A 12,970-nucleotide genomic window follows, 5' to 3' on the forward strand; every position below is an offset into this window, starting at 1 on the left:
AACCAACTTTTATTAGATAAAAATTTAGGTTATGACCAACAAATAGCCTTACTTCTATAGAAATCTATTAGGAATAGACCATTTGGCCGCAGTCGGTCTCGTACTTATGAAACATTTGGAGAGTTCACTGGAATTACAGAATGCTCAGATAACAGTTTGCAGATGACTGACGGGTTCTCCCTATAGCGTAAGACAAGCTGATGCTGTTGTCATGGAGAGGTGTGCAGTGCTTCTGTGAGCTCCCCGAATACCAGCCTAAATCGAATTTTTCATGTTAGCAGCACTGGTAATTCGCCGTGGAAGTTCTTCTTAGCATGCCAGTGACTGGCAACTGCATCTGGCATTACCGTTGGTCTGATGCAGAATAAACCGGAGCACAGATGTGTGCCAGTTGACTCACCCTGATATCACCTACCACACTCGGGGTCGCAAGCATAATCAGATGCTAATCCTTAATTAACTTGCGGGAGTTGCACGCCCCAAACTCGGCACCCCAGCGGCTTGTGAGGAATCTGGTTAGCGCGCTGTCGGAATCCCGCCGCATTCGTGTAGTACACTAACATTCCCAACAAAAGAAATGTTGCGTTCTGTATCAGATATTTTATTGCTTGAAGAACAATCTGGGTTTATAAAAGGTCGATCATGCAAAGAAGACATTTTCCCTCGAAAACACTGCCTGAAAGAAGGCGAGAATTTAACTTGCTTTCCTTGATTACGAAAAGATCTTTGACACAGTCAAAGATACCTTCTATGAGACACTGATTAAACTAGTATACCATCTCAATCTTGAGGAAGCTATAAAAAAAACTTGCACCACCGCATACATATGACATTCTGAACATGAAATCTAGGCCGTCTGAAGAAATTTGTTTGCACCGAGGAGTACATCACGGCCGTATCTTATCCCCCACCGTTTATTTTTTAATATTTGCGTGGATGATATAATTACAGGATGGAAACCCAGGAATTAACGAAAATGAAATAATACGTATAAATACAGTGCTATTTATTGATAATCAGGTTATTATTCAGTAAACAGAGGAGAACGTCCTCTGAAACGTGTTTTAACTTCTTTCATTTTTAACATATCTTTTTGGGGTATAACATGAAAATATTTTTGCAAAAGACGAAGATTATGGCTTTTAGAGGCTAACATCCAGTTCGAAAAAAATTATAATAGACCTACTGAACAAGACATTCGAATTGATATTGATCACAAACTGAATAGGTACCAGACCACATGTGGAACAATCCGATGAACATCATCTATGAAGACGATAAAAGCAATAAGAATGAAATTTCGCAAAGCGGTAGCTGTGCCAATTTATTTCTGCGACTCATAGACGTAGGTAAATATTTTAGCGAAATACAGGGATAAGAAATGAGATTTCTCAGAAAGGTTACGCGGGATGGCAGCTATTAAATTGACGATCTGTGGGGAAAATTGGATATTTTTAAAACAGAAGACAGAGTCAACGAAAATAAAGGTGGATGGTTCCCACACCTATACAGAATGGAAGAAAGAAGAATACCAAAAGATTTGTTGTCACATAGACAGAATGGCAAAAAAGACATCGGAAGATCAAAGAAACGTTGGCAACAACTTCCTCTGTGACCGGAACGGTCCAATGGCCTATTCCTTGAAAGAAGAAGAAGAACCATCATATGAGAAAGAAATTTTTCAGTTTACACGATACACTCTTTAAACAATGGTTTTGGTTTACTCACCAACTGAATACTATTTAGGTGTACAGCTCAATAGTCCTCACGAAGAGGATGTGAAATTAATCCCCAGTTGGGATCAGTTCGTTGCTAACTAACCACCACAGGCGAGTACACGACATTAAATTTGTATGTGGCTCATCTATAAATTAGGGTTTCGGCCATGCACTGTTGTTTTAAACCCTTGTAGAAGCATCGACCTTTCATAAGGCATATTAATTTGGCAGAAACAGTCAGTGAAAACTGTATATAGCAACACTGGTTAATAACTGTATTAATAAAATAAAGGTGATATTAAAAGGATGATCCCTCAGGGTAATGATGTGGCCTAACTGTATTATTAAAGTTCGCTATCAGTTTATTCAAATCAACCACAAAGTTACTTCGAATGATGGTCTTGCACAAGCTGATATTTAAACACAGTAGAGAAATGAGACATCAACTGATTCATTTAGTATAGCAAGCAGAGTGCTCGCAGGCAGTAACGAATGGAAACCGAAGTGCACCAAATCACCCAAAATAAATACAATTCCTTAAGACCAATAAGTTCATTCAGACTATATATAGTAACCAATTCAACATGGCAAAAGTTCATTCACTGATAGCTATGCTAACATTCACTGTTCAAATATTTTCTAACTCCCGCACTGAAATATTTCCAAATCCTGAAAAGGTGCAAATCTAAATGATTGTACAGAGTAATTACCAAGTCCCATTACGACTTATCTCGTCCACATAGTCATAGATGGTCGCGCTGTATTAATGTGCAATCATGGCAGAGGACAACTTTGAGGTGGTGTGACTGTGTATACACCATAGTTATCATAACAGAGTATGATTCTCCTCCGCGTACAATATGAAATACTCGTCAACATTGCTGGTTTGATGGCAATAAATGCACGTCGAACAGCACCCTTAAGTTTGTCAGCTATTTCGTAACGTATGGCAGCAACTTCCTGTTTAACGAATCCTTATAATGCAGTGTCGCAAGATGACAGATTAGGACTTCAAGGTAGCTACTCCAAAGTTACAGGGAAATGGATGGAACCACATCCCGTCCATTTATCAGGAAATACCTCATTGAAGTAGTCTGTAAGGCAGTAGCATAATGGGCTATTGCTCCATCCTGCACGAACCACAGCTGACAGAGCAGTCCCCGATATTGCGGATGTGGTATAAATCGATCAAATAACATGGTGAGATACGCAAGGTGGTTCGCAGCACAGTTAAACAAATATGGATCTATCAAGTTGGTTGCCGACATTGCAGCCCACAGCATGACATGTGGTGCGTTGTGTCCAAGTTACTCACAAAAACGTGAGTTTTCTTTACTCCAGAAATAAATGGTTCTTGCTTTTCACTGCGATATATTGCACACTCGTCCGAGAAGAACACATTCCCGCTTGAAAGAAGAGCTGTAAGGACATCGAGCAATCACCCACAAGCCTGATAAAGTTTTTGCATGCCATTATCACTCAATTTGTTTACAAACGAAAGTTTGCAAAGCCTTTAACTTCGAATCATTCTTTATGAGTTTTTGTAATGACGAGTATGGAGCTTCCAGTTCTTGTGACCACTTCCGAGTACCTGTTTTTGCGAACGTTCGACAAACTCTGCAGCTTGCACACACGTTTTCAGTCGCGTTGGTGGTTCTCCTGAGCGGGTCCTATCTGTTAGGCAACAAGCTGCAAAGAGCTTTTTCTCCAACCGTAAAGTTGTTAGTTTCGATCGAGAAAACTTTTAAAATCTTACAGCTAAATCTTACCGAATATCTCTCATTTATTTTCTGGTATGGCGTAATTCGTGAGCCCAAGTGCTCATTACGATCCATTCCTCCACCAGTGGACTGATCAGCCATGTTTTAGATGTCAATCAGTACCTGCAACAATAAGGAACAATAATTCATTAACACCTATATAATACTTGTGAATAATTTAAATTTATGCAGCTAACCGTGCCGCACATACCTTACAAGGCAATCTTACCCACCAAGACACAAACATCAGAAAACCATAAAACGTGCTCTGGTCGTCTATTTTAAAATTTCATCGCATGGTCAACCATGAAAGTAAAGTGATCATCTTACACCTAGACCATCATTCTTAAGAGTCCACCACCATTCTTAAGTCTCCACGTTTTACAGTATTTATATATTTCAAACATACATTACATACAGTTTTAGATAATCTGCAGACTGATATCACATTATTACACGCTAAACATCACAGAGTGATCAGCTTTAATTTGGACTTTATACGTTATAAACAGAACGGCAAAAAGCTAGTCAAACTCTTATCTTTATTCAACTTGTCGGTTGTGTACTACGTACTTAAACACTCATCTTACAAATATTAACTTATTAAATTCTCATTAAATAAACACAAACAAATTGAGAGAACAGCGCAAACCATTTATGCTGATGTTAATCCACAATCTGTGTATGGAGAACTCTTTATTTTGGCACTATTTTCAGAGATATTAAATAATTTGTTTATAACTATTCGTGTATCTGTTCGACAATAAAATAAATATGCTCATTTTATAGCTACCGCTGAGACCTATCCAATGTGCGTCGTACGCATATATAGCGTGTCTGTAGCTCTTTATATTGATTTTGTAACAATTTCACATGTAACGGTTAATAACTATGTTAATATTTACCTCATGAATATGATATTAGTTTCAGTGAATTCGCATCTTTATTGTGATTTCAGTGCTTCCATCAGATTTTCTGTATCATGTCTGGAAGTGGTTTTCATGTATTTAATGATTATTCGAAGCTTTTAGTTTTAGTGCAGACAGAGCCTGACCATATTGCTTAGCGTTCATAAGCATGTGGCGGTGCAGTGTACCTAATCGTCACGGAAATTCCATGTTGGGAACACACAGCAGCTTGGCCGCCTGACTGCAACCCCAACTCCTGCGACATGGAGCGCTCCTCAGCTCCCGCTTACCCAGCTGCACGACGCGCTAACAAACCTGTCCTTTCAGAATACCTTGCACAGCAGACACATGGCTCATAACGTTACAGTGCGCTCAACTATTTATCTGCATCAATGTTGTTACCTTCACACCAGACAGTAACAATACATGCCATCTCGAAAATAAGAGCATGTATGTCAGTCTAAACGTCTGCTTACCACTCACATCGATAAAGTACCTAGACCATAGCCACAACTGTCCGCCTTCATATAAGGCTGCGTCTTATTTTACGGTGACTGCCGACGTCAGTCACATGGTGTCAAAAAAGCCCCATGCCTGAATTGTAGCGTGTCTTATGAATCAAACTAAGTGTCATATAATTTTTAAGTTATGCTCATTATCTATTATACGGATAACTCATGCACCCAAATGACTATCCTATTCCTCACAAATTGCCGGCTCTATTCACACGCAAACTGTGTTTATAGTATATCAATTGAACCGGTTTGATATGGAGCTAGAACATGTACGTAACAGCTTAAATTGAGCTGAAAATGTATTAAACAAATTTAAATTATTTCTTTGGATGCAAAATTCGAAATGGAAATATCGAATCTACACTCAATTTTCAGATTTATAATACCAGCTAAATAAAGGTGCATTAATAGCTGTTTGTCAATATTAAATGATTACCATTGCAGCGGGCTGGGCTGGTCTCTCACTATCCTTCAAACACTCAGTCAACCTACATGGATAGGTTTTCTGGTCGTCAGCCCCACCACACTGCGATGGTACATTCTGGTTTACCCGAAAAAAGCAACGTTCACGAAAATTCGACTAAATACGTACCACGCAAGGACCACAGAACTCAATTCCATGGGCAGTATCCGAAAGCTAGTTAAACTATCGAGCGTTCGGGATTCTTGCATGACTCGACTCACTTGAATAAATGTCTAAAATTACCTTTAAGTTGTTTTATTGTCTCTAAAACACGGATACGGCTATCAAGTCCGTATTTAATATCCCAGCGTCAATTATGCAATGTTGCCGAATGTCTCTGTTATAAGTTTACACAGGAAAGCAACCAGAAGATATTTAGTTCAATCCCATTTTTTGACGCCCTAAACAGTCCCTGAACCACGACTACTTGCGAGTTAACACATTCATCCGTTCAGTAGGCTTCTTTACAAATAGTGCTCCCCATAAAATCTCGTAATCAGCACAAAAAACACGCCATGCGGAGTCTATGCACGACATGAAATGTTCACACGCAAATATCTCCTAAAATAAAGCACTCACTAAGCTCAAATATTTACGAAATACTCAGTACAGTAGTCGTTTTTCGTCAACGAAACGAGAACCGATCAATCGCGCGAATTTCTTCATTGAGGTATAAATTTTATCAACGCGGTTTAACATATGTGTTTGGCAGGAGACGGCTCCCGAGCGACTATATTGACCCCTAGATCTGAGGCACAAAGTCCTACTCAAGCGCGCGGGAAATGCTGAATAATTTAGGCTAGAAATCTCGTAATTCCGGAACTAAATAAAATCTACCGAAAACGAAGTACGATTCCTTTCCACAAACAAATTACTAATAAATTTAATACTCAACGCCCCTTATAGCTGCGTTTTACAAAAACAAGCTCACTCGAGCATACATCACAAATCCCCCTGTTGCACAACAAGTTTCTCCCGCATACATTTACATGGTTTGAATAAAATCTCACGTTCTCACTTACATATGTTCTCCTTTCACTCTCTAAGTCTCTCCAGAAAACTCACACAACCAAAACACAAGAAACAATAATTTTCCAAAGTGCTTTTAATTACGTCCGAAATCTGTGGTAATGAAACTAAGGAAAATTCCAGAAAAATAGATTACATGAATCTATCCTCTTTGCTGTAGTTTCAGTTGATACTATAAATGAATGCATTACAATCTCTAACTCAGTTTCACAATGCCAGCGCGGTTATTACGTGATTTAGATAAAAATTAAATTATTTAAGTTATTGATTTGAAATTTTGACAGTATGGTTGTATTATCCACAGAATTTGGTATACTAAGCATGAAAAAGATCGACTAATATTTAATAGTACTTCTTCACATTCATAGACAGTATGTCTAACGTATTGCACGCAGCGCTAAGCTACTACACGGCTCGCTCGGCCCTGTACTCAGCGTCTGCTGTGCCAGCATGAGAACCAAACTCTGCTCTCCTCTCGGCTCCACGACTCTTTCAATGCAAGATGACAACTCATAATAATTTACTACGTAACGCGACGTATGTTCAGCGTAGTAAATATAAATGTACTATTCTTAGCATTAATAATTATGTATAAGCAATTTTGGAGTAAAACGTACGCATGTAGAAATTCACTTCCTGTTTTATATCCGAAACATCAGACACCACATATATAAGTATGTACATATATGCGACTTGACGGCTATTCCTTATATATGTGAATGACCTCCCACATAACATTCAACAAGCAAATCTGGTACTTATTGCAGACGATACTATTGTTCTAATAAAGCCCATTAGACAGAAAGCAACAGAAGAGCTGATAAATGATATTTTCCAAGGAATTATTAACTGGTTCTTTGAAGATGGACTCTCCATAAATTTGGAAAAAACAGACTACATTCGGTTCTGTACAATATGCTGAAAAATCATCTCTTAACATTACAGATCGCGGAATGCAAGAATTTGCGGTCATGATCTAAGACGGAATATTGAGCAATGGCTACTTCAAGAATAATGGCTCATGCTGGCGACGTATTTCGCTTATTATTATTCCATAAGCTTTGACACGTGAAGAACTTTACTAATTACCAGTCATCAAAATTCTAGGACAGCACTACCACACCTTCGATGGAAACGGCAAGAATAATTTCGTAAACTTAATTGTGCTTAGGACTGAGCAAGAATACAACAGTCACGCATTATAGTGTCATTTTTGAATAATTACTTAATTCAAAAAGTATCGTATAGTCTTTCTCCACTAATCACTAACTGAATCCTGTTTCCCGTTCATATTTATTCTCAAAAAGGAATTCTAAGCAAATTTATACGATTTAAAACATCGTCACAAAATCAAAAATGTATTGACAATTGTAAAAATTGTTTTTCAGCTTAAAAATCTATTATTGTTTCATTTAAAAACAGCGGTCGCTTTGCAGTCTTGTTGATAATTGATTTACCTCCAAAAAAACCTCATATTTTCTTCTATAGTTAATGTCAAAACTTACGTAAGGTTAAAACTTTAAAGATGATAGCCATTATGCTACATAGTACTTTCACAGTTTACATCCATCTTGTCATTAAGAAAAAGGTCCATTTGACGAAAGATAATTAACTTCATTTCAGTAAGAGTTAAATTATTTGTGAAACACTGAAGTTGAATTGCTCCTTCGGAGATTGCGGTCGAAATCTTCCTAGAATAACATTTATTACAAAGGAATTGTCGTATGGTAGGGCAGTACCAGTTTTCTTCAAGACTACAAACTGCAAACTTCAGCGTTGACGGTAAAACCAAGTTGAAAGGAAAACAACGCAGATACGAAGTGCAGTGAATGTATTTTATGTGTCTCCCAGATTTATAGTTAGATCCACTTATCCTCATCACGCTATGAAGTCCAGTGGCCTTCACCCTGCTGAACGATTTCTGTTGCTTTTTGCCGTTCGTACGACGGTTTAAAGGAAGTACTAGCGTGCGATCTTCCTCTGTGAAACAGTTTTCGAAAAAGAGATGTAGTAATTCGGTCGTTTCTGTGCCCCCATCCGTCTCAGTGCCATTACGATTACTAAGTGTCGGGACAGATGCCCTCGATTCGTTGACTGATTTAACGTAAGATCAGATCTTCTTCGGACTTTCTGTTAAGTGGGTAAACAGAATTTCACTTTCGCATTCGATGAGCGCTTAACACATGGCTCTCCTTGCTCTAATTTTGGTTGATTTTTGTTTGTCTGTGTGGTTTTAGATTCGTTTAAATTTGCAGGTAAGCTCCCTTTGTTTTCGTAGCAGCTTTCTAAGATGGCTGTCGAACCACGGTGGGTCTTTTCCATCCCTCACAAATTTGTTCTGCATATACATCTCTAAAAATTGTATAATGCACTTGAACTTTGTCAATTGGTACTCAGCATTTTTAGTGCTGGAGATGAAATTACCGTGCTGACCGCTGAGTAACTGCTCAAGATAAATTTCTGTATAAGGCATTTAAAATAGTTTCATACAATTACCTGTCCCTACTACCCACCCTAATCATTTGAGTCTCCTAGTCTATAGCCACTAAGTTGAAAACTTCGCCTGTTACTACAACGTGAAGTGTTCCCCTCAAATGTTCCGCCGCTACTGCTCCTAAAGCAGGGAGTCCATAAAAACAACCGATGAACGTATATGATCCACCTTGTCTTCAGCCAAATTATTTCGCATTCGGAGTCTGTATGTATTACTATCACTAGATGTTATCGTATTTTTAGGACTCTAAACACCCCTTCACCACCAGCGTTCAACCTATTTTCGCGACATACATTCCAATCGGTGTTTAGAATTTCATTGCTATTGATGCCTTGTTTCCTCCAGCTTTCTGTCCCTAGTATTATGTGGTCATTGTTATTGTTTGTGAGCGAGACTAGTTTCAAGACCTTTCCATAGACACTCCTGCAGTTCTCTAATACTGTTGGGATGGCCCGTAAGTTCTGGCTTTTATTCAAATGAAAATTATCCGTGAAAAACAAAAATTGTTTGGCTGTGCGTTTTATGCTATTCGATAGAGAATTACGTGTTCTACAAAACAGTGTGTTTTGTTTTCTTATGCTGATATACTTTCTGTTCTTTCCAGTGTCTAGTCGATAGAAAAGAGTATTTCAGACATCTTCTACGTTTTGCGTCTGATCGAGGCACTTAGGTCACAGAGGCTGCTCGAGTGATTTGAGAAGTGTATGACGAAGGAACGATGGCACTTAGGACGGCTCAACATTGGTTCAAGGTATTCAAAGACGGCAATTTCGACCTCAAAGACATTCATGATCAACCAGGAATTGCATGATCGGAACCAAAAAGTAAACGTGGAAATTTACGTCCAACAAATGCAACGACCCAACAACGCTATCCAGCAAAAGCGATCTGTTCGTGACATGGCGCTGTTCTGCAACACGAGAACACCCTCACATCACCAAGGAAGCCATCCAAACACTTGACTGGGATGTGCTGCCACACCCTCCATATTCTCTCGACTTGACGCCTTTGGATTTCCATCTGTTCCGATCCCTCTTGAACCCACTGCGTGGCGTTTCGCTCAATAATGACGTGGAATTGGGGATTTGGCTGGACGATTTCTTCAAGTGGAAACCAGATGATTTCTTCTGTCGAGGCAATGAACAGCTTGTTGAACGTTGGGAAGAAGTTGTAAGAAACAACGGAGAATACATCACTGATTGAGTTGTTGTCCGTTATCTATTTATTTTTGTGGAAACATAAACGGTAAAAAGCGGGCCAGAACTTACGGGCAAAACCATTATATTAACATTTTCTTTCTCCCAACTACTATGACGAATTCTATCCTGTCTGGAATCAGAACACATCTTATACGACCTGTGCAGGGACATCTCTACTCTAAAAGACGCACATGTGCAAGCTACGCGTATTCCGGAAGCCTAGTAGACGCTACCTGCGTATAGTGCGCGCCTGAAAAACGGTTCAAATGGCTCTGAGCACTATGGGACTTAACATCTGCGGTCATCTGTCCCCTAGAACTTAGAACTACTTAAACCTAACTAACCGAAGGACACCACACACATCCATACCCGACGCAGGATTCGAACCTGCGACCGTAGCGGTCACAGTGCGCGCCTGACCTGCAGTGTTAAGGGGGTCCTACACCTCTCTACCTGAAAGCGATTCCCAAACGGAAGACCACGATCGGTTATGGGAATGATGCCGCAAAAAGATAACTGTGCATCCACTGCGCGGGCGACGCTAGCTGTCTTCACCAAACCAGCTAACCTTCTGTAGGAACCGAGGAAGGCCTCCGAACCCAGGCGGCAGGCGACATTCGTGCCTACATGAGCCACACCTATCGCCTAATGAATAAAATAAGATCTTAAGGAATATCAGACCAGCCTTGTGATCGGCTTGAGGAGTTCCTACCAAACATAACACCAAAAAAAAAAATGGTTCAAATGGCTCTGAGCACTATGGGACTCAACATCTTAGGTCATAAGTCCCCTAGAACTTAGAAGTACTTAAACCTAACTAACCGAAGGACATCACACACACCCATGCCCGAGGCAGGATTCGAACCTGCGACCGTAGCAGTCCCGCGGTTCCGGACATAACACACCATGTGTTTCTCAACGGAGAGAAACATTCATACATAAAAAAACTTCGAGAATCCCAATTTAACATTACATGATCATTACTTTTCATAATATTCAGAGTGAACCAGAACTCCACTGACGGACTTTCAGAGATGGTAGCCCGGATAAAAGCAAGAAAAAAATGTCTAGTAAACATGGAGTCTAAAACGAACGTCCCTAAGAGCTATGAGCACTTGTTTGTCTTTGACATTGCAAAACGCATCTCTTCTACTGCAAGCTCTTTGCTTTCCATATTTTGGGAGGAGGTAGTACGGACCAAAAGAAAAAAAAATATCCAGTAAACATGGGCTCTAAAATGCATACATTAGGAACTATGAGCACTTATTCAATAAAAGGGAATGGTTTTCCAGTATCGAAGATGAACAAGTGCTCATAGCTCTTAAGGTATGTATTTTAGAGCTCATTTTTACTAGCCTTTTTTTGCCCTAAAAGCCCCCCCTCCCCCCGTCACCGAAAGATTGGTAGCGGAGTTCTGGTTCACACTGTATATGAACGATCTAGTGGATAACGTCGGAATTTCCAAGAGGCTTTTCGAGGACGATACTAATTTATAAAGAGAAGTTGCAGCACTGGAAAATTGTAACGAAATACAACGAGACCTGCAGAGCGGTGGACGCTTGGTGCAGGGATTGGCAGTTGGCACTCAACATAAACAAATGTAATACATTGCGCATAAATAGTCAGAAAAGTCTATTATTCTATGACTGCACGGTTGCAGAACAGTCACTGATTAGTTAATTAATCATTTGCATATTCTGTGGATCATAATTACAAACTCTCGCTGTGGTATGAAACGGGTCAGTTTTACAGCTGTAGCACATCTCAGCGGAAATGGGGTGAGCTCGAGTGAACCTATATAAACATTTGAAAATTTAAGATACTGCTTTTATTCTTTGTAGAAGCTGTAAAGTTTCTAGGTCTTTCTTTACCATAAGTTTTAAGGAACAAATTACAGGTCAAATGGCTCTGAGCACTATGGGACTTAACATCTGTGGTCATCAGTCCCCTAGAACTTAGAACTACTTAAACCTAACTAACCTAAGGACGTCACACACATCCATGCCCGAGGCAGGATTCGAACCTGCGACCGTAGCGGTCACGCGGTTCAAGACTGAAGCGTCTAGAACCGCACGGCCACACCGGCCGGCTAAATTACGGGTCACATTGCTTTTGCAATAAGATAAATGTTAAAGATAACAGTTGGGTACCACTTGTCCCTATTTACCTTTGCCAGTGAGGATGAATCAGGACAGTTACTTCGGTAAATCGGGACAGTGTTACAATAACATTTCTTCTTTGTTTAACTGTCATATACTGCACATATTTATTAAGGAGGTATATTGTCTCAGGGCAACTGTCACTTCTGAATGCCATTTTTTAAATACGCATCTACAGCGAACAAACTTCTTTTTTTTCTCAGCCCCTGCATACTTCTCATGGTACCACTCCTTTCCCCATCCTTGTGACTGAATCCAGCCTCCTTATATTGATGATAAGAGGTCACCGTATTTTACACAGCAAAATCCACACATAGTATCTGTTTTCTCTAATTCAGAGGATGATGATTGTCGAAACAGCCTTCGTCCATTTTCTCAACCTTACTTTTCTGTTCCTCACTTTTTCTCTTTTCGGCAGCAATATTTTCAGGAGAACTGCTTGTTGCTTCCTCTCAATGGATCGTGGTTCATTTGTTTCTTCGGAAATGGAAGAAGATACTGAAGAAATACCGAAGGTGACATGGATTCTGTCTAGTTTTCGGTGCTGGTTTCTGATGTTTTAGGTACAGGACTATGATTGGGCACCGCAACATGTTCAGCAGCTTCCTCTGTTGTCATGCAGCCAAGAAGGAAATCGCGTTAAGAGAGAACATTTGCACTGAATGGATAAACCCCACTTGATCTGAATCCCCTCTCAGCAACAGTAGCTTTCAACCAAGCCGCTT

Source organism: Schistocerca cancellata, chromosome 4, assembly GCF_023864275.1.
Source record: "Schistocerca cancellata isolate TAMUIC-IGC-003103 chromosome 4, iqSchCanc2.1, whole genome shotgun sequence".
Lineage (NCBI taxonomy): Eukaryota > Metazoa > Arthropoda > Insecta > Orthoptera > Acrididae > Schistocerca > Schistocerca cancellata.